Source organism: Zea mays, chromosome 10 (assembly GCF_902167145.1).
Source record: "Zea mays cultivar B73 chromosome 10, Zm-B73-REFERENCE-NAM-5.0, whole genome shotgun sequence".
In the NCBI taxonomy this organism is placed as follows: domain Eukaryota; kingdom Viridiplantae; phylum Streptophyta; class Magnoliopsida; order Poales; family Poaceae; genus Zea; species Zea mays.
In genome coordinates this window covers 2857124-2881069 of record NC_050105.1, presented here as the reverse complement: position 1 = coordinate 2881069, position 23946 = coordinate 2857124, and the positions used below count along the sequence as shown (strand labels likewise).

General features: G+C 45.9%; 1 pseudogene; it reads left to right on the top strand.

Annotated features, from left to right (window-relative positions):
• Window positions 1-23431, top strand: LOC103642252 (putative SWI/SNF-related matrix-associated actin-dependent regulator of chromatin subfamily A member 3-like 1; annotated as a pseudogene).
• The last annotated feature ends 515 nt before the right edge of the window (window positions 23432-23946 follow it).

The following is a 23946-nucleotide window of genomic DNA, read 5'->3' as shown; positions in this document are numbered from 1 at the left end:
ATGGTGGTGTCGATTGGGGTGAGCGCTGAGTGGATCTAGAATGCCTACACTGATACCAAATGTTAGCACATGAGGAGGGAGAAGGAGAGGTAGAGGATGATAAGTTCGGCGTGAAGAAGAAGATAGGGGATGGAGACGACGGCAACCAGCCAGATTATTGTCAGGGAGGAAGACGAGGCTGAGAACTAGCGTCTTTGTCTGTTCATTAATTCATCCATAGCTTCTTACAGTACTATAGTATGCTTATAAACTATTGCACAGCCTGGCCCAGCAGGCCGATTACAACCATTCGGCCCAGTTACTCGTGTGCCGTCGTGGTCGCGTTTGGACAGCTTCTTCCTCCTAATGCTTCTTCATCGTGTTCCTTTCCGATCTCCTGCATCACTTCCTTGTCGCCTTGCTCTTCAGTGGTCTTCAGGGCAGCATTGCTCACATCTTTACGGAACCATCACAACGATGGGATCTCTCCAAGTGTTTCTGGAGATTCGTCGTTGGCGGACGATGAGCAACATTTGTGCAGCATGGATGGAGCTCGAGGACGTGTTCATCTCCTCGCTCTAGTACCAATTCAGGGTGCTGTGAGGGTTCTTACACCTGTACATGATTGATCTTAACATTGTGCAGCCACTGCCAGTGTGCTTGGTGGCGTGGCAGTGGCACAACGAGGAGCCGTGGTTGCAGCATGCCCACTTGGAGCACCTGAACTTCGATGTGCTCGCGCGGATGGTAAGGTAGCAGATGGTACTGCGAGCTCATGTCGTAAACAGGTACTGCGAGCTCATAGTCACCTTGGCCCAACGCGACACCCTCGTCTTCCGCAGAGTCAGCACCCAGTCAGAAGCAAATCCAATGCTGATGCTGCCCCTCGGTTCTCTGTTTGGGACTTGGGAGGCAGATGGTTCCATTTATACCATTTCACTTATACTGTTATTTCTTTGTTAATAACAATTGCCAACATATATTCCTCCGATAAACCTCTGGTATGTAATTTGTGACGATACAAACTGTGGCTATTTCCATTATCTAAAAACAAACTGTGGCTGTGGCTTTTATTTCCCACTTTTCCTAACCGTCAGGTGCCTGAAAATTAGAGTCGCATCAGGCGATGTGCTAGCCGTGTGGCACAGACACATTATATCTGTTCTCTTATAATTTATCTATAATTTATTAATTGTCTTTGTGTTGTAATATATTAGTATTTTTTTTCTTATCTAACTATAGAAAAATATGAATTTGTTATGTCAATATATATTAGATTTTGTCAGATTTTTGACTTTGTCTATCGGAGTTTTTTTTAAAATGTTTAGATCCGAAAATTATAGATTATGTATAAAAGAATTGCAAGGACCTTTGTTTAAAAGCGGCGTTCAAAGAAATCCTTGAGCTAGAGAAGACGGAAGACGTGTGCGGCATGACTGTATAGTGAAAAATCGGAAATGTAGTGAAGCATTACTATAATTGTATATGAGATTAGGAGCTCGATCCCTATAAATAGATAAACACCGTGTCTATCAAATGGGTCGGTCATTTCCGAAATTTGTATATGATATTATTTCGTGTCAGTAAGAGCTTCCGAATGTACATGTCTTTATTATTATATATCTTTTGTTACTTTTTCATATCTGAAGCTTATACAACCTTATACCATATATTTTTTTTCATGCATTCATTGCTTGCCTTTAAGATTGCTCTCCCTGTAATGATTATCTTAGGAATAAAATTGAGAGCTAATTATCCTGCTTAATCTCTACTACTTATTAAGTAAGCAATAGTAGTCTGCCTCTGACGTGTTCTGTCAACGACGTGTTCTGTCGTTCTGCCGCCAGAGTCGTACACGCGACGACAAAAAAAACTTATCTTGGTGCAGCACCAGAGCAGGAGGAGTCGGAGTGAGCAATAGTCAATCCACAAAAACGCTTATAAGATACGTTTCATCTCTCTCAATAGCCGATATGGCACTAATTAAACAAACCTATAACAGCGCATGTGTCCTACGATTTGTGCGGCCCAACGATTCGTGTGGCCCAGCGATTGGTGCGACCCAGTGTCCCTCGCACCCAGCTTCCCTATGCGAACGATGCCTGTCATCCTCTTCGGCAACCTTTGCTTCTGCGACGGCGCCGCACGCACGAGCTCCACTCCCGTGACCTCCTCCCCCACGACCTCAACCGCCGCTAGCTCTGCCACTTCCGCACGCTCCCTGTGCACGACCTCAACCTCGCCCGATTCAGCGCACACGAGGGAGAGGAACCCAAGGCTCGCACATGTCGAAAACCACTGACTCACCGCCGTCTTGCAATTCACAACTGCCGCCGCCCATGGCCGAAACCCCTCGTCCCACCTCGTCTCTCCTCTCGACGTGTCAGAGCTCACCCCTGTGCGCCCCCGATAAGCCACCGCGCGCCCCTCAGCTCGGCTGCAGCGCCTGCTCCTCTTTGGGGTCCGCTCCCTCTCGGCTGCAGCGCCTGCTCCTCTTCGGGGTTCGCTCCCTCTGAGGCATACTCGACGCGTCGCAAGAGATCGGGGTCGCCTCCTCGCCGTGTTGGAGCCTCGGAGAACGACCTCCTGTACCAAGTGAAAGGGAAATGTGCCCTTGGGCCATTTCTAAGTATTTTGGTGATTGAGTGCCAACACAAGTGCTTAAATGTGAATTCATGCTTATGGATGGACAAAGTGCAAAACAAGAGCAAAGGTATGTTTCTAAGTCTTAGTACATTGGTTTTGTGTACTAATATACTTGTCTAAGTATTAGAAACAGAAAGAAGAAGAAAAGAGAAGAGTTGGCTGTGTACAACCAAAAGGCTGTTTCGGTCTAGGGCACCGGACTGTCCGGTGGTGCACCGGACAGTGTCCGGTGCGCCAGGCTGCCTCGAGCGAAGTGGCTGCTCTCGGGAATTCGCCGACGGCGTACGGCTATAATTCACCGGACTGTCCGGTGTGCACCGGACTGTCCGGTGAGCCAACGGTCGGCCGGGCCAACGGTCGGCCGCGCGATCTGCGTGGGACACGTGGCCGAGCCAACGGCTAGAAGGGGGCACCGGACTGTCCGGTGTGCACCGGACATGTCCGGTGCGCCAACGGCTCCAAGTCTGCCAACGGTCGGCTTCGCTATTTAAGGAAGGAAATCGGGCACCGGACAGTGTCCGGTGTGCACTGGACTGTCCGGTGCACCCGACGACAGAAGGCAAGGTTAGCCTTCCAGATTTGCTCTCAACGGCTCCTAGCTGCCTTGGGCCTATAAAAGGGACCCCTAGGCGCATGGAGGACAATACGAAGCAACCTTAGAGCATTCTTGATCATCCACACTCAGTCTTTGCGCATTTGTTTGTCATTCTCAGTGATTCGAGCTCCGTTCTAGTGAGAACTTTGAGATAGTCTTTTGAGCTCGATTCTTGGCCGTGTGTGTGCGCATATTTGCTGTGGATTTGTGTGTGTTGCTTCCCTCCCTTACTCCGCATTTCTTTGTGAATCTCAAGTGTAAGGGCGAGAGACTCCAAGTTGTGGAGATTCCTCGCAAACGGGATATTGAAAGGAAAAGCAAAACACTGTGGTATTCAAGTTGGTCTTTGTACTGCTTGAGAGGGGTTGATTGCAACCCTCGTCCGTTGAGACGCCACAACGTGGAGTAGGCAAGCGTTGGTCTTGGCCGAACCACGGGATAAACCACTGTGTCATCTCTGTGTTTGATCTCTTGTGGTATTGTGTTTTGTTAAGACTCCTCTCTAGCCACTTGGCGATTATTGGGCTAACACTTAACAAGTTTTTGTGGCTATAAGTTTAAGTTTCACAAGATCACCTATTCACCCCCCCTCTAGGTGCTCTCAATTGGTATCAGAGCCGTTCTCTTCACAAAGGGACTAACCGCCCGAAGAGATGGATCCTAAAGGGAAGGGAATCGTGATCAACGACAAGGAGAAGGAGTCCTTCGTCAACGAGCCAAGGGATGACAAGTCCAACGACTCGGGCTCGGGTCACAGACGCAAAGATGGGAAGAAGAAGAAGACAAGACGCATCAAGGAGATCGTCTACTACGACAGCGATGAGTCTACTTCCTCCCAAAAGGACGACGACCACAACGACTACGAGAAAAAGAAACTGGTCAATTCGAACTTTTCTTTTGACTACTCTCGTATTCCGCATAGTTCAAGTTCACATTTGCTTTCCATTCCACTCGGCAAGCCCCCACACTTTGATGGAGAGGACTACGGATTTTGGAGCCACAAAATGCGTAGTCACCTATTCTCTCTCCATCCTAGTATATGGGAGATTGTAGAAAGTGGAATGCACTTTGATAGTTCCGATAGTCCCATGTTCATTAATGAGCAAATACATAAGAATGCACAAGCTACTACTGTTCTTCTAGCTTCTTTGTGCAGGGATGAATACAACAAAGTGAGCGGCTTGGATAACGCCAAGCAAATATGGGACACCCTCAAGATCTCTCATGAAGGGAATGACGTCACCTTACTCACCAAGATGGAGTTGGTGGAGGGCGAGCTTGGACGGTTCGCAATGATAAGGGGCGAGGAGCCAACTCAAACATACAACCGGCTCAAGACCCTTATCAACAAAATAAGGAGCTATGGAAGCACGCGATGGACGGACCACGACGTCGTCCGACTGATGCTAAGGTCCTTTACCGTTCTTGATCCTCATTTGGTGAATAATATTCATGAGAATCCCAGGTACACCAAAATGTCGCCCGAAGAAGTCCTTGGAAAATTCGTAAGTGGGCGAATGATGATCAAGGAGGCAAGGTACGTGGACGACGCCTTGAATGGACCGATCAACGAGCCGCAACCTCTTGCTCTCAAAGCAACAAGAAGCAAGGAGGCGCTACCTAACAAGGTGGCACAAATTGAGGCGGCCGGACTTAATGATGAAGAGATGGCTCTCATCATCAAGAGATTCAAGATGGCGCTCAAGGGTCGCAAGGGACAACCAAGCAAGACCAAAGCCAAAGGGAAGCGCTCATGCTTCAAATGCGGTAAGATTGGTCATTTTATTGCTAACTGTCCCGATAATGAAAGTGACCAGGAACTCGGGAGCAAGAGGGAAAAGAAGAAACATTACAAGAAGGCCAAGGGCGAGGCACATATCGGAAAGGAGTGGGATTCGGATTGCTCCTCCTCCGACTCCGACAATGAAGGACTCGCCGCCACCGCCTTCAACAAGTCGTCCCTCTTCCCCAACGAGCATCACACATGACTCATGGCGAAGGAGAAGAAGGTATGTACTCGAGAAAGTACCACTTATTCTTCTAGTGATGATGATTCTAGTGACGACAATGAAATAGACTATTCTAGTTTATTTAAAGGTCTAGATAGAATTAAAATTGGCAAAATTAATGAGTTAATTGATGCCTTGAATGAAAAGGATAGGCTTTTAGAAAAGCAAGAGGATTTGTTATATGATGAACATGATAAATTTGTAGAAGCACAAAAATCTCATGCTTTAGAAGTTAAAAGAAACGAAATGCTTTCTTGTGAATTATCTTCTTGCCATGAGACAATTTCTAGCTTAAGGAGCATTAATGATGACTTGAATGCTAAGATTGCTAGTAAATCTAACTCTTGCGTAGAGAATGTTATAACTTGCACTAGGTGTAAAGATATTAACATTGATGCTTATAGTGAACACCTAGCTTGCATTTCTAAATTAAATGAAGAGGTGGCTAGTCTTAATACCCAACTTGAGACTAGCAAAAGTGATTTTGAGAAACTAAAATTTGCTAGGGATGCCTACACGGTTGGAAGACACCCCTCAATTAAGGATGGACTTGGCTTCAAGAGGGAAGCCAAGAACTTAACAAGCCATAAGGCTCCCATCTCCGCCAAGGAGAAAGGGAAGGCCCCTATGGCTAAAAGTACTAAAAGGAACCATGCTTTTATGTATCATGATAGGAGACAAACTAGAAATGCTTATAGGAGTTATTATGCTTATGATGACTTTAACTCTCATGCCATGGTTGCTTCTAGTTCTTCCTGTATGCATGATAGAAATATGTCTAGAAGAAATACTATTCATCATGTGCCTAGAAAGAATATTATTCATGCTCCTAGGAAAGTAGTGAATGAACCTTCTACAATTTATTGTGCTTTAAATGCTTCCTTTGCTATTTGTAGAAAGGATAGGAAAATAGTTGCTAGGAAGTTAGGGGCAAAATGCAAGGGAGACAAAACTTGCATTTGGGTCCCTAAGGATATTTGCACTAACCTTGTAGGACCCAACATGAGTTGGGTACCTAAGACCCAAGCCTAAATTTGCCTTGCAGGTTTATGCATCCGGGGGTTCAAGCTGGATTATCGACAGCGGATGCACAAACCATATGACGGGGGAGAAGAAGATGTTCACCTCCTATGTCAAGAATAAAGATTCCCAAGATTCAATTATATTCGGTGATGGGAATCAAGGCAAGGTAAAAGGGTTAGGTAAAATTGCAATTTCTAATGAGCACTCTATCTCTAATGTGTTTTTAGTTGAGTCTCTTGGCTACAATTTGCTATCTGTTAGCCAACTATGCAATATGGGATATAATTGTCTTTTTACAAATGTAGATGTGTCTGTCTTTAGAAGAAGTGATGGTTCACTAGCATTTAAGGGTGTATTAGACGGCAAGCTTTATTTAGTTGATTTTGCAAAAGAGGAGGCCGGTCTAGATGCATGCTTAATTGCTAAGACTGGCATGGGCTGGCTGTGGCATCGCCGCTTAGCACATGTGGGGATGAAGAACCTTCACAAGCTTCTAAAGGGAGAACACGTGATAGGTTTGACTAATGTGCATTTCGAAAAAGATAGACCTTGTGCAGCTTGTCAAGCAGGTAAACAAGTGGGAGGAGCGCATCACAGCAAGAATGTGATGACCACTTCAAGACCCCTGGAGTTACTACACATGGACCTCTTCGGACCCGTCGCCTATCTAAGCATAGGAGGAAGTAAGTATGGTCTAGTTATTGTTGATGACTTTTCCCGCTTCACTTGGGTATTCTTTTTGCAGGATAAATCTGAAACCCAAGGGACCCTCAAGCGCTTCCTAAGGAGAGCTCAAAATGAGTTTGAGCTCAAGGTGAAGAAGATAAGGAGCGACAACGGGTCCGAGTTCAAGAACCTTCAAGTGGAGGAGTTCCTTGAGGAGGAAGGGATCAAGCACAAGTTCTCCGCTCCCTACACACCACAACAAAATGGTGTGGTAGAGAGGAAGAACAGGACACTCATTGATATGGCGAGGACGATGCTTGGAGAGTTCAAGACCCCCGAGTGCTTTTGGTCGGAAGCCGTGAACACGGCTTGTCACGCCATCAACAGGGTCTACCTTCACCGCCTCCTCAAGAAGACGTCGTATGAGCTTCTAACCGGTAACAAACCCAATGTATCTTACTTTCGTGTATTTGGGAGCAAATGCTACATTCTAGTGAAGAAGGGTAGAAATTCTAAGTTTGCTCCCAAAGCTGTAGAAGGGTTTTTGTTAGGTTATGACTCAAATACAAAGGCGTATAGAGTCTTCAACAAATCATCGGGTTTGGTTGAAGTCTCTAGCGACGTTGTATTTGATGAGACTAATGGCTCTCCAAGAGAGCAAGTTGTTGATTGTGATGATGTAGATGAAGAAGATGTTCTGACGGCTGCTATACGAACCATGGCGATTGGAGAAGTGCGGCCACAGGAACAAGATGAACGAGATCAACCTTCTTCCTCAACAACGGTGCATCCCCCAACTCAAGACGATGAACAGGTTCATCAACAGGAGGCGTGTGATCAAGGGGGAGCACAAGATGATCATGTGATGGAGGAAGAAGCGCAACCGGCACCTCCAACCCAAGTTCGAGCGATGATTCAAAGGAATCATCCCATCGATCAAATTCTGGGTGATATTAGCAAGGGAGTAACAACTCGATCTCGATTAGTTAATTTTTGTGAGCATTACTCCTTTGTCTCTTCTATTGAGCCTTTCAGGGTAGAGGAGGCCTTGCTAGATCCGGACTGGGTGGTGGCCATGCAGGAGGAGCTCAACAATTTCAAGCGCAATGAAGTTTGGACACTGGTGCCTCGTCCCAAGCAAAATGTTGTGGGAACCAAGTGGGTGTTCCGCAACAAACAAGACGAGCACGGGGTGGTGACAAGGAACAAGGCTAGACTTGTGGCAAAAGGTTATGCCCAAGTCGCACGTTTGGACTTTGAGGAGACTTTTGCTCCTGTGGCTAGGCTAGAATCAATTCGTATCTTGCTAGCATATGCTGCTCACCATTCTTTCAGGTTGTACCAAATGGATGTGAAGAGCGCTTTCCTCAATGGGCCGATCAAAGAGGAGGTGTACGTAGAGCAACCCCCTGGCTTCGAGGATGAACGGTACCCCGACCACGTGTGTAAGCTCTCTAAGGCGCTCTATGGACTTAAGCAAGCCCCAAGAGCATGGTATGAATGCCTTAGAGACTTTCTAATTGTTAATGCTTTCAAGGTTGGGAAAGCCGATCCAACTCTCTTTACTAAGACATGTGATGGTGATCTGTTTGTGTGCCAAATTTATGTCGATGACATAATATTTGGTTCTACTAACCAAAAGTCTTGTGAAGAGTTTAGCAGGGTAATGACGCAGAAATTCGAGATGTCGATGATGGGCGAGTTGAACTACTTCCTTGGGTTCCAAGTGAAGCAACTCAAGGACGGCACCTTCATCTCCCAAACGAAGTACACACAAGATCTGCTAAAGCGGTTTGGGATGAAGGACGCCAAGCCCGCAAAGACGCCGATGGGAACCGACGGACACACCGACCTCAACAAAGGAGGTAAGTCCGTTGATCAAAAAGCATACCGGTCAATGATAGGGTCTTTACTTTATTTATGTGCTAGTAGACCGGATATTATGCTTAGCGTATGCATGTGTGCTAGATTTCAATCCGATCCTAAGGAGTGTCACTTAGTGGCGGTGAAGCGAATTCTAAGATATTTGGTTGCTACGCCTTGCTTCGGGCTCTGGTATCCAAAAGGGTCTACCTTTGACTTGGTTGGATACTCAGATTCCGACTATGCTGGATGTAAGGTCGATAGGAAGAGTACATCAGGGACGTGCCAATTCTTAGGAAGGTCCCTGGTGTCGTGGAACTCTAAGAAACAAACCTCCGTTGCCCTATCCACCGCTGAGGCCGAGTATGTTGCCGCAGGACAGTGTTGCGCGCAACTACTTTGGATGAGGCAAACCCTCCGGGACTTTGGCTACAATCTGAGCAAAGTCCCACTCCTATGTGATAATGAGAGTGCTATCCGCATGGCGGAAAATCCTGTTGAACACAGCCGCGCAAAGCACATAGACATCCGGCATCACTTTTTGAGAGACCACCAGCAAAAGGGAGATATCAAAGTGTTTCATGTTAGCACCGAGAACCAGCTAGCCGATATCTTTACCAAGCCTCTAGATGAGAAGACCTTTTGCAGGCTGCGTAGTGAGCTAAATGTCTTAGATTCGCGGAACTTGGATTGAATTGTAGCATACATATGTTTATGCCTTTGATCATGTTCATTCTGCATTTTGTTGCTTATTGTGGTGCTCAAGTTGTACAAACATTCCCTGGACCTCACAAGTCCTTGTGTAAGTGATGCACATATTTAGGGGGAGTTGTGTTACAACTTGACCCTTTGAGACTAACCATATGCTTGAGTTTACTTGATTTAGTCTCGAAGGAGAATTGAAAGGGAAAAGGTGGACTTGGACCATGAAAGACTTCCGCTGCACTCCGATGAGAGGGTAACTTATTCCAAGTTCATCTCATGAACTCTTATTGCCATTTGCTCTTAATTGAAGATTTTGGTGAGGCAATGGGGTTATCGGGCCAAGATTGATCCCGTTTTGGTGTTTGATGCCAAAGGGGGAGAAAATAAAGGCCAAAGCAATAGATGGATCAGCTACCACTTGAGAAATTTTGAAAATAGTAGAATAGAGCTTTTGGTTTGTCAAAACTCTTGCATTGTCTCTTTTGTCAGAATAGAGCTTTTGCATTGTCTCTTTTGTCAAAAGTTGGCCTCTTGTGGGGAGAAGTGTTGATTATGGGAAATAGGGGGAGTTTTTGAAATCTTTGATCAATCTCTTTTTAAATGACTCTCTTTATGCTTCAACATGTGTGTTTGACTTAGAGATAGAGATTTGAGTTTGATTTGCAAAAACAAACCAAGTGGTGGCAAAGGATGATCCATATATGCCAAAAATGAATCAAAATAAATTTGAGTTTTATTCGAAGTGATTTTGCACTTATTCTAGTTGCTTTATGTTGTGTTGGCATAAATCACCAAAAAGGGGGAGATTGAAAGGGAAATGTGCCCTTGGGCCATTTCTAAGTATTTTGGTGATTGAGTGCCAACACAAGTGCTTAAATGTGAATTCATGCTTATGGATGGACAAAGTGCAAAACAAGAGCAAAGGTATGTTTCTAAGTCTTAGTACATTGGTTTTGTGTACTAATATACTTGTCTAAGTATTAGAAACAGAAAGAAGAAGAAAAGAGAAGAGTTGGCTGTGTACAGCCAAAAGGCTGTTTCGGTCTGGGGCACCGGACAGTGTCCGGTGCGCCAGGCTGCCTCGAGCGAAGTGGCCGCTCTCGGGAATTCACCGACGGCGTACGGCTATAATTCACCGGACTGTCCGGTGTGCACCGGACTGTCCGGTGAGCCAACGGTCGGCCGGGCCAACGGTCGGCCGCGCGATCTGCGTGGGACACGTGGCCGAGCCAACGGCTAGAAGGGGGCACCGGACTGTCCGGTGTGCACCGGACATGTCCGGTGCGCCAACGGCTCCAAGTCTGCCAACGGTCGGCTTCGCTATTTAAGGAAGGAAATCGGGCACCGGACAGTGTCCGATGTGCATCGGACTGTCCGGTGCACCCGACGACAGAAGGCAAGGTTAGCCTTCCAGATTTGCTCTCAACGGCTCCTAGCTGCCTTGGGGCTATAAAAGGGACCCCTAGGCGCATGGAGGACAATACGAAGCAACCTTAGAGCATTCTTGATCATCCACACTCAGTCTTTGCACATTTGTTTGTCATTCTCAGTGATTCGAGCTCCGTTCTAGTGAGAACTTTGAGATAGTCTTTTGAGCTCGATTCTTGGCCGTGTGTGTGCGCATATTTGCTGTGGATTTGTGTGTGTTGCTTCCCTCCCTTACTCCGCATTTCTTTGTGAATCTCAAGTGTAAGGGCGAGAGACTCCAAGTTGTGGAGATTCCTCGCAAACGGGATATTGAAAGGAAAAGCAAAACACTGTGGTATTCAAGTTGGTCTTTGGACTGCTTGAGAGGGGTTGATTGCAACCCTCGTCCGTTGGGACGCCACAACGTGGAGTAGGCAAGCGTTGGTCTTGGCCGAACCACGGGATAAACCACTGTGTCATCTCTGTGTTTGATCTCTTGTGGTATTGTGTTTTGTTAAGACTCCTCTCTAGCCACTTGGCGATTATTGAGCTAACACTTAACAAGTTTTTGTGGCTATAAGTTTAAGTTTCACAGGATCACCTATTCACACCCCCTCTAGGTGCTCTCACCAAGTGCGCGTCACCGCCAACGGCGACCTCGAGACCGTCATGCACCCCAAGTTGGATGACTTCACCGCCGATGGCCGCAAGTCTCCTGACGTCGAGATCCCTGTCGACGCGCCCACCATGATGTGGGACTTCGCCGTCACCGAGGACCACACCAACATCTCGGACCAGCAGATCGTGTTCAAGGTTCAGGAGATGGTGCTGGGCTGCTCCTCCACGGTGTACGATAGGGACAAGACCGCCTCTTCCCCCTCCCCGCGCTTTTGCTGATCGGCCTTCAATTTCTCAAGGTGAGTTTAGTCAAAACTTTCTTCAATATGCTTTTGCCTTTTGTGCCTTTTGTGTGCTTGGCTGCCTGTGCTACAGCGAGCCTTTAGTATTGTTCTTCTCTGGTGATGTGGTTCATCTTTCTTGGGTTCATCTGCCATGTGCTTCTGTCTGCTGTAGTGTGGCATCTCTCCTTTTGTTCGTGTGTTTTGTGTCATGGCATCTTATGTTGGGGTAGGATCTATAATATCATGTTGCTGGTTTCATCAAAGATGTTTATGGACTGTCTGATCACCTACGGAGCAAGGGTTCCTTACTAGGAAGTGTGACCTTCAAGAGAACTGTTTTGTGGTTCCTTCTGTGTAGTGCCACCAGTAAAGGACAATAAGTAGCTAGACCATGCTCTGTTGTAGGCACTGCTAGAAATACTGGGTGCCTCTGCTTTCTGAATTCCTTCATTTATCTCAAAATTCCATATATTTTTGGGTGCAAGGAACATGTTCTATTATGTGAAATACCTAGGGGACCATGTGAAAGGGAAATGTGCCCTTGGGCCATTTCTAAGTATTTTGGTGATTGAGTGCCAACGCAAGTGCTTAAATGTGAATTCATGCTTATGGATGGACAAAGTGCAAAACAAGAGCAAAGGTATGTTTCTAAGTCTTAGTACATTGGTTTTGTGTACTAATATCCTTGTCTAAGTATTAGAAACAGAAAGAAGAAGAAAAGAGAAGAGTTGGCTGTGTACAACCAAATGGCTGTTTCGGTCTGGGGCACCGGACTGTCCGGTGGTGCACCGGACAGTGTCCGGTGCGCCAGGCTGCCTCGAGCGAAGTGGCTGCTCTCGGGAATTCGCCGACGGCGTACGGCTATAATTCACCGGACTGTCCGGTGTGCACCGGACTGTCCGGTGAGCCAACGGTCGGCCGGGCCAACGGTCGGCCGCGCGATCTGTGCGGGACACGTGGCCGAGCCAACGGCTAGAAGGGGGCACCGGACTGTCCGGTGTGCACCGGACATGTCCGGTGCGCCAACGGCTCCAAGTCTGCCAACGGTCGGCTTCGCTATTTAAGGAAAGGAATCAGGCACCGGACACTGTCCGGTGTGCACCGGACTATCCGGTGCGCCACTCGACAGAAGGCAAGGATGGCCTTCCAGATTTGTTCTCAACGGCTCCTAGCTGCCTTGGGGCTATAAAAGGGACCCCTAGGCGCATGGAGGAGTACACCAAGCATTCCTACAACATTCCTAAGCACCAAGACATCGATCTCACGCATTCGTTTCATTGTGATAGCATCTAGAGCTCTTGTTGAGTTGCGAACTCTTTGAGTTGTGTTGCGAGCTCTTGTTGCGACTTGTGTGCGTGTTGTTGCTCTGATGTTTTGAAGTCTTGTGTGCGTTGCTCTTTCCCCCTTTGCTCTGTGTTCTTTGTGAACTTCAATTGTAAGGGCGAGAGACTCCAAGTTGTGGAGATTCCTCGCAAACAGGATTGAGAAAAAGCAAGCAAAACACTATGGTATTCAAGTGGGTCTTTGGACCGCTTGAGAGGGGTTGATTGCAACCCTCGTCCGTTGGGACGCCACAACGTGGAGTAGGCAAGCGTTGGTCTTGGCCGAACCACGGGATAAACCACTGTGTCATCTCTGTGATTGATCTCTTGTGGTATTGTGTTTTGTTGAGACTCCTTTCTAGTCACTTGGCATTTATTGTGCTAACAATTAACAAGTTTTTGTGGCTATAAGCTTAAGTTTTACAGGATCACCTATTCACCCCCCCTCTAGGTGCTCTCAATTGGTATCAGAGCCGTTCTCTTCAAAAAGGGGACTAACCGCCCGAAGAGATGGATCCTAAGGGGAAGGGAATCGTGATCAACGACAAGGAAAAGGAGTCTTTCGTCAACGAGCCAAAAGATGACAAATCCAACGACTCTGGCTCGGGCCACAGACGTAAAGATGGGAAGAAAAAGAAGACAAGACGTATCAAGGAGATCGTCTACTACGACAGCGACGAGTCTACTTCTTCCCACAAGGACGACGACTACGACAAACAAAAGACGGTTAACTCAAACTTTTCTTTTGATTATTCGCGCATTCCGCATAGCTCAAATGCTCATTTGCTCCCCATTCCACTTGGCAAGCCTCCTCACTTTGATAGAGAGGACTACGGATTTTGGAGTCACAAAATGCGTACACACCTATTTTCTCTCCATCCAAGCATTTGGGAGATTGTGGAAAGTGGAATGAAATTTGATAGCTCGGATAGTCCTTCGTTTATTAATGAACAGATCCATAAAAATGCACAAGCTACTACTGTGTTGCTAGCCTCTTTGTGCAGGGACGAGTATCACAAGGTGAGCGGCTTGGACAATGCCAAGCAGATTTGGGACACCCTCAAGATCTCGCATGAGGGGAATGATGTCACCTTACTCACCAAGATGGAGTTGGTGGAGGGCGAGCTCGGACGATTCGCGATGATAAGGGGCGAGGAGCCGACACAAACATACAACCGGCTCAAGATCCTTATCAACAAAATAAGGAGCTACGGAAGCACGCGATGGACGGATCACGACGTCGTCCGCCTAATGCTAAGGTCATTTACCGTTCTTGATCCTCATCTCGTGAACAATATTCGTGAGAATCCCAGGTACACGAAGATGACGCCCGAGGAAGTACTCGGAAAATTCGTCAGCGGGCGAATGATGATTAAGGAAGCAAGGTACGTGGACGACGCCTTGAATGGACCGATCAACGAGCCGCAACCTCTTGCTCTCAAAGCAACAAGAAGCAAGGAGGCGCTACCTAGCAAGGTGGCACAAATTGAGGCGGCCGGACTTAATGATGAAGAGATGGCTCTCATCATCAAACGCTTTAAGACGGTGCTAAAAGGTCACAAGGGGCAGCCAAGCAAGACCAGGACAAAGGGGAAGCGCTCATGCTTCAAGTGCGGTAAGATTGGTCATTTTATCGCTAACTGTCCCGATAACGATAGTGACCAGGAACAGGGGAACAAGAGGGAAAAGAAGAATTACAAGAAGGCCAAGGGCGAGGCACATATCGGAAAGGAGTGGGATTCGGATTGCTCCTCCGACTCCGACAATGAAGGACTCGCCGCCACCGCCTTCAACAAGTCATCTCTCTTCCCCAACGAGCGTCACACATGCCTTATGGCAAGGGAGAAGAAGGTGAGTACTCGAGACTCCACTTATGCTTCTTCTAGTGATAATGAGTCTAGTGATGATGATGACATAGACTATTCATGCTTATTCAAGGGTTTAGATAGATCTAAGATAGACAAAATTAATGAATTGATTGATGCCTTGAATGATAAGAATGTGCTTTTAGAAAAGCAAGAGGATTTGTTGTATGAAGAACATGACAAATTTGTAGAAGCACAAAAATCACTTGCATTAGAAATTAAGAGAAATGAAATGCTTTCTTGTGAGTTGTCTACATGTCATGATTCAATTGCTAGTTTAAAGAGCATAAATGATGATTTAAATGTTAAACTAGAAAAATCTAGTAAATCAACATCTTGTGTAGAACATGTTGAGATTTGCACTAGGTGTAAAGATTTCGATGTTAATGCCTGTAGTGATCATTTAGTTTCAATTTCCAAACTAACTGAGGAACTGGCTAGTCTTAATGCCCAACTTAAGACTAGCAAGAATGAATTTGATAAACTAAAATTTGCAAGGGATGCCTACACGATCGGTAGACACCCCTCAATTAAGGATGGACTTGGCTTCAAGAGGGAAGCCAAGGACTTAACAAGCCATAAGGCTCCCATTCCCGCTAAGGAGAAAGGGAAGGCCCCTATGGCTACTAGTGCTAAAAAGAACCATGCCTTTTTGTATCATGATAGAAAAAATTCTAGAAATGCTTTTAGAAGTTATGATGCTTTTGATTCACATGCTTATGATTCTTATGCTATGACTGCTTCTAATTCTCATGTTGTGCATGATAGAAAGGTTGGTAGAAGAAATGTTGTTCACAATATGCCTAGGAGAAATGTTGTTAATGCCCATAGGAAAGTTCATGGACCTTCTACAATTTATCATGCCCTAAATGCTTCCTTTGCTATTTGTAGAAAGGATAGGAAGATTGTTGCTAGGAAGTTAGGGGCTAAATGCAAAGGAGACAAAACTTGCATTTGGGTCCCTAAGGATATTTGCACTAACCTTGTAGGACCCAACAAGAGTTGGGTACCTAAGTCCCAAGCCTAAATTTGCCTTGCAGGTTTATGCATCCGGGGGTTCAAGCTGGATTATTGATAGCGGATGCACAAACCATATGACGGGGGAGAAGAAGATGTTCACCTCCTACGTCAAGAATAAGGATTCCCAAGATTCAATTATATTCGGTGATGGGAATCAAGGCAAGGTAAAAGGATTAGGTAAAATTGCAATCTCAAACGAGCACTCAATTTCTAATGTGTTTTTAGTTGAGTCCTTGGGATATAATTTGCTATCTGTTAGTCAATTATGCAACATGGGATATAACTGTCTATTTACAAATATAGATGTGTCTGTCTTTAGAAGAAGTGATGGTTCACTACCTTTTAAGGGTGTATTAGACGACAAACTCTATTTAGTTGATTTTGCAAAAGAGGAGGCCGTTCTAGATGCATGCTTAATAGCTAAGACTAGCATGGGCTGGCTGTGGCATCGCCGCTTAGCACATGTGGGGATGAAGAACCTTCACAAGCTTCTAAAGGGAGAACACGTGATAGGTTTGACTAACGTACAATTCGAAAAAGATAGACCTTGTGCAGCTTGTCAAGCAGGTAAACAAGTGGGAGGAGCACATCACAGCAAGAATGTGATGACCACATCAAGACCCCTGGAGCTGCTACACATGGACCTCTTCGGACCCGTCGCTTATCTGAGCATAGGAGGAAGTAAGTATGGTCTAGTTATTGTTGATGACTTTTCCCGCTTCACTTGGGTGTTCTTTTTGCAGGATAAGTCTGAAACCCAAGGGACCCTCAAGCGCTTCCTCAGGAGAGCTCAAAATGAGTTTGAGCTCAAGGTGAAGAAGATAAGGAGCGACAACGGGTCCGAGTTCAAGAACCTTCAAGTGGAGGAGTTCCTTGAGGAGGAAGGGATCAAGCACGAGTTCTCCGCTCCCTATACACCACAACAAAATGGTGTGGTAGAGAGGAAGAACAGGACGCTAATAGACATGGCGAGGACTATTCTTGGAGAATTCAAGACCCCCGAGCGTTTTTGGTCGGAAGCCGTGAACACGGCTTGCCACGCCATCAACAGGGTCTACCTTCACCGCCTCCTCAAGAAGACGTCATATGAGCTTCTAACCGGTAACAAACCCAATGTATCGTACTTTCGTGTATTTGGGAGCAAGTGCTACATTCTAGTGAAGAAGGGTAGACATTCTAAATTTGCTCCCAAAGCAGTAGAAGGGTTTTTGTTAGGTTATGACTCAAATACAAAGGCGTATAGAGTCTTCAACAAATCATCGGGTTTTGTTGAAGTCTCTAGCGACGTTGTATTTGATGAGACTAATGGCTCTCCAAGAGAGCAAGTTGTTGATCTTGATGATGTAGATGAAGAAGACGTTCCAACGGCCGCTATGCGCACCATGGCGATTGGTGATGTGCGACCACAGGAACAATTGGAGCAAGATCAACCTTCTTCCTCAACTATGGTGCATCCCCCAACCCGAGACGATGAACAGGTTCATCAAAAGGAGACGTGTGATCAAGGGGGAGCACAAGATGATCAAGTGATGGAGGAAGAAGCGCAACCGGCACCTCCAACCCAAGTCCGAGCGGTGATTCAAAGGGATCATCCTGTCGACCAAATTTTGGGTGACATTAGTAAGGGAGTAACTACTCGATCTAGATTAGTTAATTTTTGTGAGCATTACTCCTTTGTCTCTTCTATTGAGCCTTTCAGGGTAGAGGAGGCCTTGCTAGATCCGGACTGGGTGTTGGCCATGCAGGAGGAGCTCAACAACTTCAAGCGCAATGAAGTTTGGACACTGGTGCCTCGTCCCAAGCAAAATGTTGTGGGAACCAAGTGGGTGTTCCGCAACAAACAGGACGAGCACGGGGTGGTGACGAGGAACAAGGCTCGACTTGTGGCAAAAGGTTATGCCCAAGTCGCAGGTTTGGACTTTGAGGAGACATTTGCTCCTGTGGCTAGGCTAGAGTCTATTCGCATCTTGCTAGCATATGCCGCTCACCATTCTTTCAGGTTGTTCCAAATGGATGTGAAGAGCGCTTTCCTCAACGGGCCGATCAAGGAGGAGGTGTACGTGGAGCAACCCCCTGGCTTCGAGGATGAACGGTACCCCGACCACGTGTGTAAGCTCTCTAAGGCGCTCTATGGACTTAAGCAAGCCCCAAGAGCATGGTATGAATGCTTTAGAGACTTTCTAATTGTTAATGCTTTCAAGGTTGGGAAAGCCAATCCAACTCTCTTTACTAAGACATGTGATGGTGATTTGTTTGTGTGCCAAATTTATGTCGATGACATAATATTTGGTTCTACTAACCAAAAGTCTTGTGAAGAGTTTAGCAGGGTGATGACGCAGAAATTCGAAATGTCGATGATGGGCAAGTTGAACTACTTCCTTGGGTTCCAAGTGAAGCAACTCAAGGACGGCACCTTCATCTCCCAAACGAAGTACACGCAAGATCTGCTAAAGCGGTTTGGGATGAAGGACGCCAAGCCCGCAAAGACGCCGATGGGAACCGACGGACACACCGACCTCAACAAAGGAGGTAAGTCCGTTGATCAAAAAGCATACCGGTCAATGATAGGGTCTTTACTTTATTTATGTGCTAGTAGACCGGATATTATGCTTAGCGTATGCATGTGTGCTAGATTTCAATCCGATCCTAAGGAGTGTCACTTAGTGGCGGTGAAGCGAATTCTAAGATATTTAGTTGCTACGCCTTGCTTCGGGCTCTGGTATCCAAAAGGGTCTACCTTTGACTTGGTTGGATACTCAGATTTCGACTATGCTGGATGTAAGGTCGATAGGAAGAGTACATCAGGGATGTGCCAATTCTTAGGAAGGTCCCTGGTGTCGTGGAACTCTAAGAAACAAACCTCTGTTGCCCTATCCACCGCTGAGGCCGAGTATGTTGCCGCAGGACAGTGTTGCGCGCAACTACTTTGGATGAGGCAAACCCTCCGGGACTTTGGCTACAATCTGAGCAAAGTCCCACTCCTATGTGATAATGAGAGTGCTATCCGCATGGCGGAAAATCCTGTTGAACACAGCCGCACAAAGCACATAGACATCCGGCATCACTTTTTGAGAGACCACCAGCAAAAGGGAGATATCGAAGTGTTTCATGTTAGCACCGAGAACCAGCTAGCCGATATCTTTACCAAGCCTCTAGATGAGAAGACCTTTTGCAGGCTGCGTAGTGGGCTAAATGTCCTAGATTCGCGGAACTTGGATTGAATTGTAGCATACATGTGTTTATGCCTTTGATCATGTACATTATGCATTTTGTTGCTTATTGTGGTGCTCAAGCTGTACAAACACTCCCTGGACCTCACAAGTCCGTTGCAAAGTGATGCACAGTTTTAGGGGGAGATGTGTTACAACTTGACCCTTTGAGACTAACCGTACGCTTGAGTTTGCTGGTTTTAGCCTCAAAGGAGAATTAAAAGGGAAAATGTGGACTTGGACCATGAAAGACTTCCACTGCACTCCGATGAGAGGGTAACTTATTCCAAGTTCATCTCATGCTCTCTCATTGCCTTTGTATTCTTATTGAAGATTTTGGTGAGGCAATGGGGTTCAAAGGGCCACGATTGATCCCGTTTTGGTGCTTGATGCCAAAGGGGGAGAAAATCAAGGCCAAAGCGATAAATGGATCAGCTACCACTTGAGAGATTTTTTTTTAAAAAAAAGTAGAATAGAGCTTTTGGTTTGTCAAAACTCTTTTGTTGTCTCTCTTGTCAAAAGTTTGGCTTGTTGTGGGGAGAAGTGTTAATTATGAAAAAAAGGGGGAGTTTTTGAAATCTTTGATCAATCTCTTTTGGAAAGACTCTCTTTATGCTTCAACATGTGTGTTTGACTTAGAGATAGAGATTTCAGTTTGATTTGCAAAAACAAACCAAGTGGTGGCAAAGGATGATCCATATATGCCAAAAGTGAATCAAAATAAATTTGAGTTTATTTGAAGTGATATTGCACTTGTTCTAGTTGCTTTATGTTGGTTGGCATAAATCACCAAAAAGGGGGAGATTGAAAGGGAAATGTGCCGTTGGGCCATTTCTAAGTATTTTGGTGATTGAGTGCCAACGCAAGTGCTTAAATGTGAATTCATGCTTATGGATGGACAAAGTGCAAAACAAGAGCAAAGGTATGTTTCTAAGTCTTAGTACATTGGTTTTGTGTACTAATATACTTGTCTAAGTATTAGAAACAGAAAGAAGAAGAAAAGAGAAGAGTTGGCTGTGTACAGCCAAATGGCTGTTTCGGTCTGGGGCACCAGACTGTCCGGTGGTGCACCGGACAGTGTCCGATGCGCCAGGCTGCCTCGAGCGAAGTGGCTGCTCTCGGGAATTCACCGACGGCGTACGGCTATAATTCACCGGACTGTCCGGTGTGCACCGGACTGTCCGGTGAGCCAACGGTCGGCCGGGCCAACGGTCGGCCGCGCGATCTGCGCGGGACACGTGGCCGAGCCAACGGCTAGAAGGGGGCACCGGACTGTCCGGTGTGCACCGGACATGTCCGGTGCGCCAACGGCTCCAAGTCTGCCAACGGTCGGCTTCGCTATTTAAGGAAAGGAATCGGGCACCGGACACTGTCCGGTGTGCACCGGACACTGTCCGGTGTGCACCGGACTGTCCGGTGCGCCACTCGACAGAAGGCAAGGATGGCCTTCCAGATTTGTTCTCAACGGCTCCTAGCTGCCTTGGGGCTATAAAAGGGACCCCTAGGCGCATGGAGGAGTACACCAAGCATTCCTACAACATTCCTAAGCACCAAGACATCGATCTCACGCATTCGTTTCATTGTGATAGCATCTAGAGCTCTTGTTGAGTTGCGAACTCTTTGAGTTGTGTTGCGAGCTCTTGTTGCGACTTGTGTGCGTGTTGTTGCTCTGATCTTTTGAAGTCTTGTGTGCGTTGCTCTTTCCCCCTTTGCTCTGTGTTCTTTGTGAACTTCAATTGTAAGGGCGAGAGACTCCAAGTTGTGGAGATTCCTCGCAAACGGGATTGAGAAAAAGCAAGCAAAACACCGTGGTATTCAAGTGGGTCTTTGGACCGCTTGAGAGGGGTTGATTGCAACCCTCGTCTGTTGGGACGCCACAACATGGAGTAGGCAAGCGTTGTTCTTGGCCGAACCACGGGATAAACCACTGTGTCATCTCTGTGATTGATCTCTTGTGGTATTGTGTTTTGTTGAGACTCCTTTCTAGTCACTTGGCATTTATTGTGCTAACAATTAACAAGTTTTTGTGGCTATAAGCTTAAGTTTTACAGGATCACCTATTCACCCCCCCCCCCTCTAGGTGCTCTCACCATGTTTGGTTGATTCCTGTCAAACTCTGGGCACATTTGCCTCCATTCCTTTCATGTATGCTATGGGAGATCTTGACTTTACAAGTATGCCAGTCATGCTGACACTCCTGCTTGTCATTGTACACTTAATATCTGTTTGACTATCTGTAGTTGGCATCAGTGCTTATAGTCATAAGCTTTGAGTGAACATGCGTGCTGGGAAGGAATGCTGATATGCTTAGCTGTGCATGAGTATTGCTGTTGCAAGCTTTAGATATGCAGTGTTGTAGTCTTCAGTGCATGTATTTTCTAGAATATCAACACTTCTATATTGCAGAATGCAATCTGATAGTTTATATAGGAACAGATAAAGTTGATTGCTCTTTGGCATTATAGTACAGCAAGTGCAACACCTTGCGAAGTAATTTTCTACCTCATTGACATTTATAGGCTGGCTGTTCATACACTGTATTGCATGTGTATAATGAATTTACATTATCAGAATAGTTGTTAATTGTTACGTACTCCATTATACACATGTAAGCAACTTCGCTGAAGCATGGTCACCATTTCAGTCTTAAATTAATTCTGTTGAGGAAAATTTATATGATGCAAGTTAGTATAAGTCAATGTCTTCTTCATTGTCATAACTAGGTTGTATTTGATTGTGATTACGCCTAGGAGAAAGTTGTTTGGTACTAACAGGCCCTGCCCTGTGTTTCACCATACCCTTGTTGCTTCGCAACTTATGGAAACAATACTATCTTGTTTTCTACAACCTGTTCATAGGTTTGCTTGAGCTTTAGCTTGTAGGACGCACATTATGGATCTCTAATGTTGTTTTAAAGTCATTGTTATGTTAAGGCCTTAATAGTATATTGATTTGTTGCACTTGGCTCTTGGCCACTTAGATGATCAAGACCGTGTCTTATCTCTGATCTTGCACCTATGGTATTGCTCCTGGTGTAAAACGTTAATGGGCATATGCCCTGTTCTTTCTCAACATATCTCTACTAACTATTAAGGGGGCAGTGTAGACTGCCCTCGCCTGCGATCCCACCCGCGCTCTTCGGACACCAGAAGGAGGCGCTGGGGTGGATGGTGCACCGGGAGGAGTCCGCCGACCTGCCGCCCTTCTGGCAAGAAGGTGAAGATGGGGGATTCGAGAACGTGCTTACCAATCAAAAGACGGAGAAATGACCGTCGCTGTTAAAGGGCGGGATCTTCGCTGATGATATGGGGCTAGGGAAGACACTTACACTCTTGTCATTGATTGGAAGGACTAAAGCTCGCAATGTGGGTGCGAAGAAGGCTAGAGGGAGCAAGAGGAGGAAGGTTGAGGACGGAGGGAGGGGTCGCGGACCACACTTGTGGTCTGCCACCCTCGGTGTTCTCATCTTGGGTGACACAACTGGAGGAGTACTTGAAAGCAGGCAGCCTGAAAGTCTACATGTACCATGGCGAGCGGACGAGAGATAAGAAGGAGCTGTTGAAGTACGACCTCGTTCTTACCACCTACAGCATCTGGGGGACAGAATTTGAGCAGGAGGACTCACCGGTGAAGGATATCGAGTGGTTTCGTGTGATCCTGGATGAAGCCCATGTGATCAAGAACTCTGCAGCACGACAGACGAAGGCGGTTATCGCTCTGAATGCAGAGAGGCGGTGGGTGGTCACTGGGACACCCATTCAGAACAACTCATTTGATTTATACACCCTCATGGCATTTTTGAGATTCTAGCCTTTCTCAATAAAGAGCTGCTGGCAGAGCTTGATCCAGCACCCCTTAGAGAAAGGAAGTAAGACTGGATTGTCACGGTTGCAAGTAAGTTGACCTGAATTTTCCTGTCTTCTTAATTTTCACCATATAGGACATCGATTAATTTGGTGTTTTAAACAGTGCATGCTCAAAGTGATCTAAAAATACTTATCTTTCACTCACAAATTTCGAGTTTCTTTTGTGTGCTTATTCCAGAACCTCTTAGGTGCTATTTCATTGCGGAGAATCAAAGAGATGGACGATGGAAACAAGAGCATGGTTGAACTTCCCTCCAAAACTGTTTTGGCTTGTTATATTGATCTTTCTGCAGAGGAGCGTGAATACTATGATTAGATGGAACAGGAAGGGAGGAACAAAATGCAGGAATTCGGTGACAGAGATTCGATTTTGGGTAATTACTCAACTGTGCTTTATTTCATTCTGAGGCTCCGCCAGCTCAGTGATGATGTTGCATTGTGTCCTTTAGACATGAAAGCATTGTTTCCTGCAAACTCTATCAAAGGTATGCCCTTTTTTATACTTTTATCTTAACTCTGCCTTTTTGTTACCATGATATTGTATGGCCATAGCAAGCCTTTCATCTGCCCTACTCGATAGTTGAGATGTGCTAACTCAAGTGAGCTGAACTTGTTTCTTAAATAATATAAATATGTCAAGCATTGTATTGTTAGTTTTCATGCCCAATTTCATGAAGTATTATTTAGCTTTTTTAGAAAGGAATTCTATCTTGTTTTATTTACAACCAAATGACAAGTAGTAATTGTTTTTAGTTTACCCATTCAACTTAACAAATAGTAGTAACTGATTTTATGCTTAATTTTGTTAAGCTTACATCGCCCTTTGTAGTGGATGGTTAGTGTGTATAAGTGACAGGGGATTATTTATA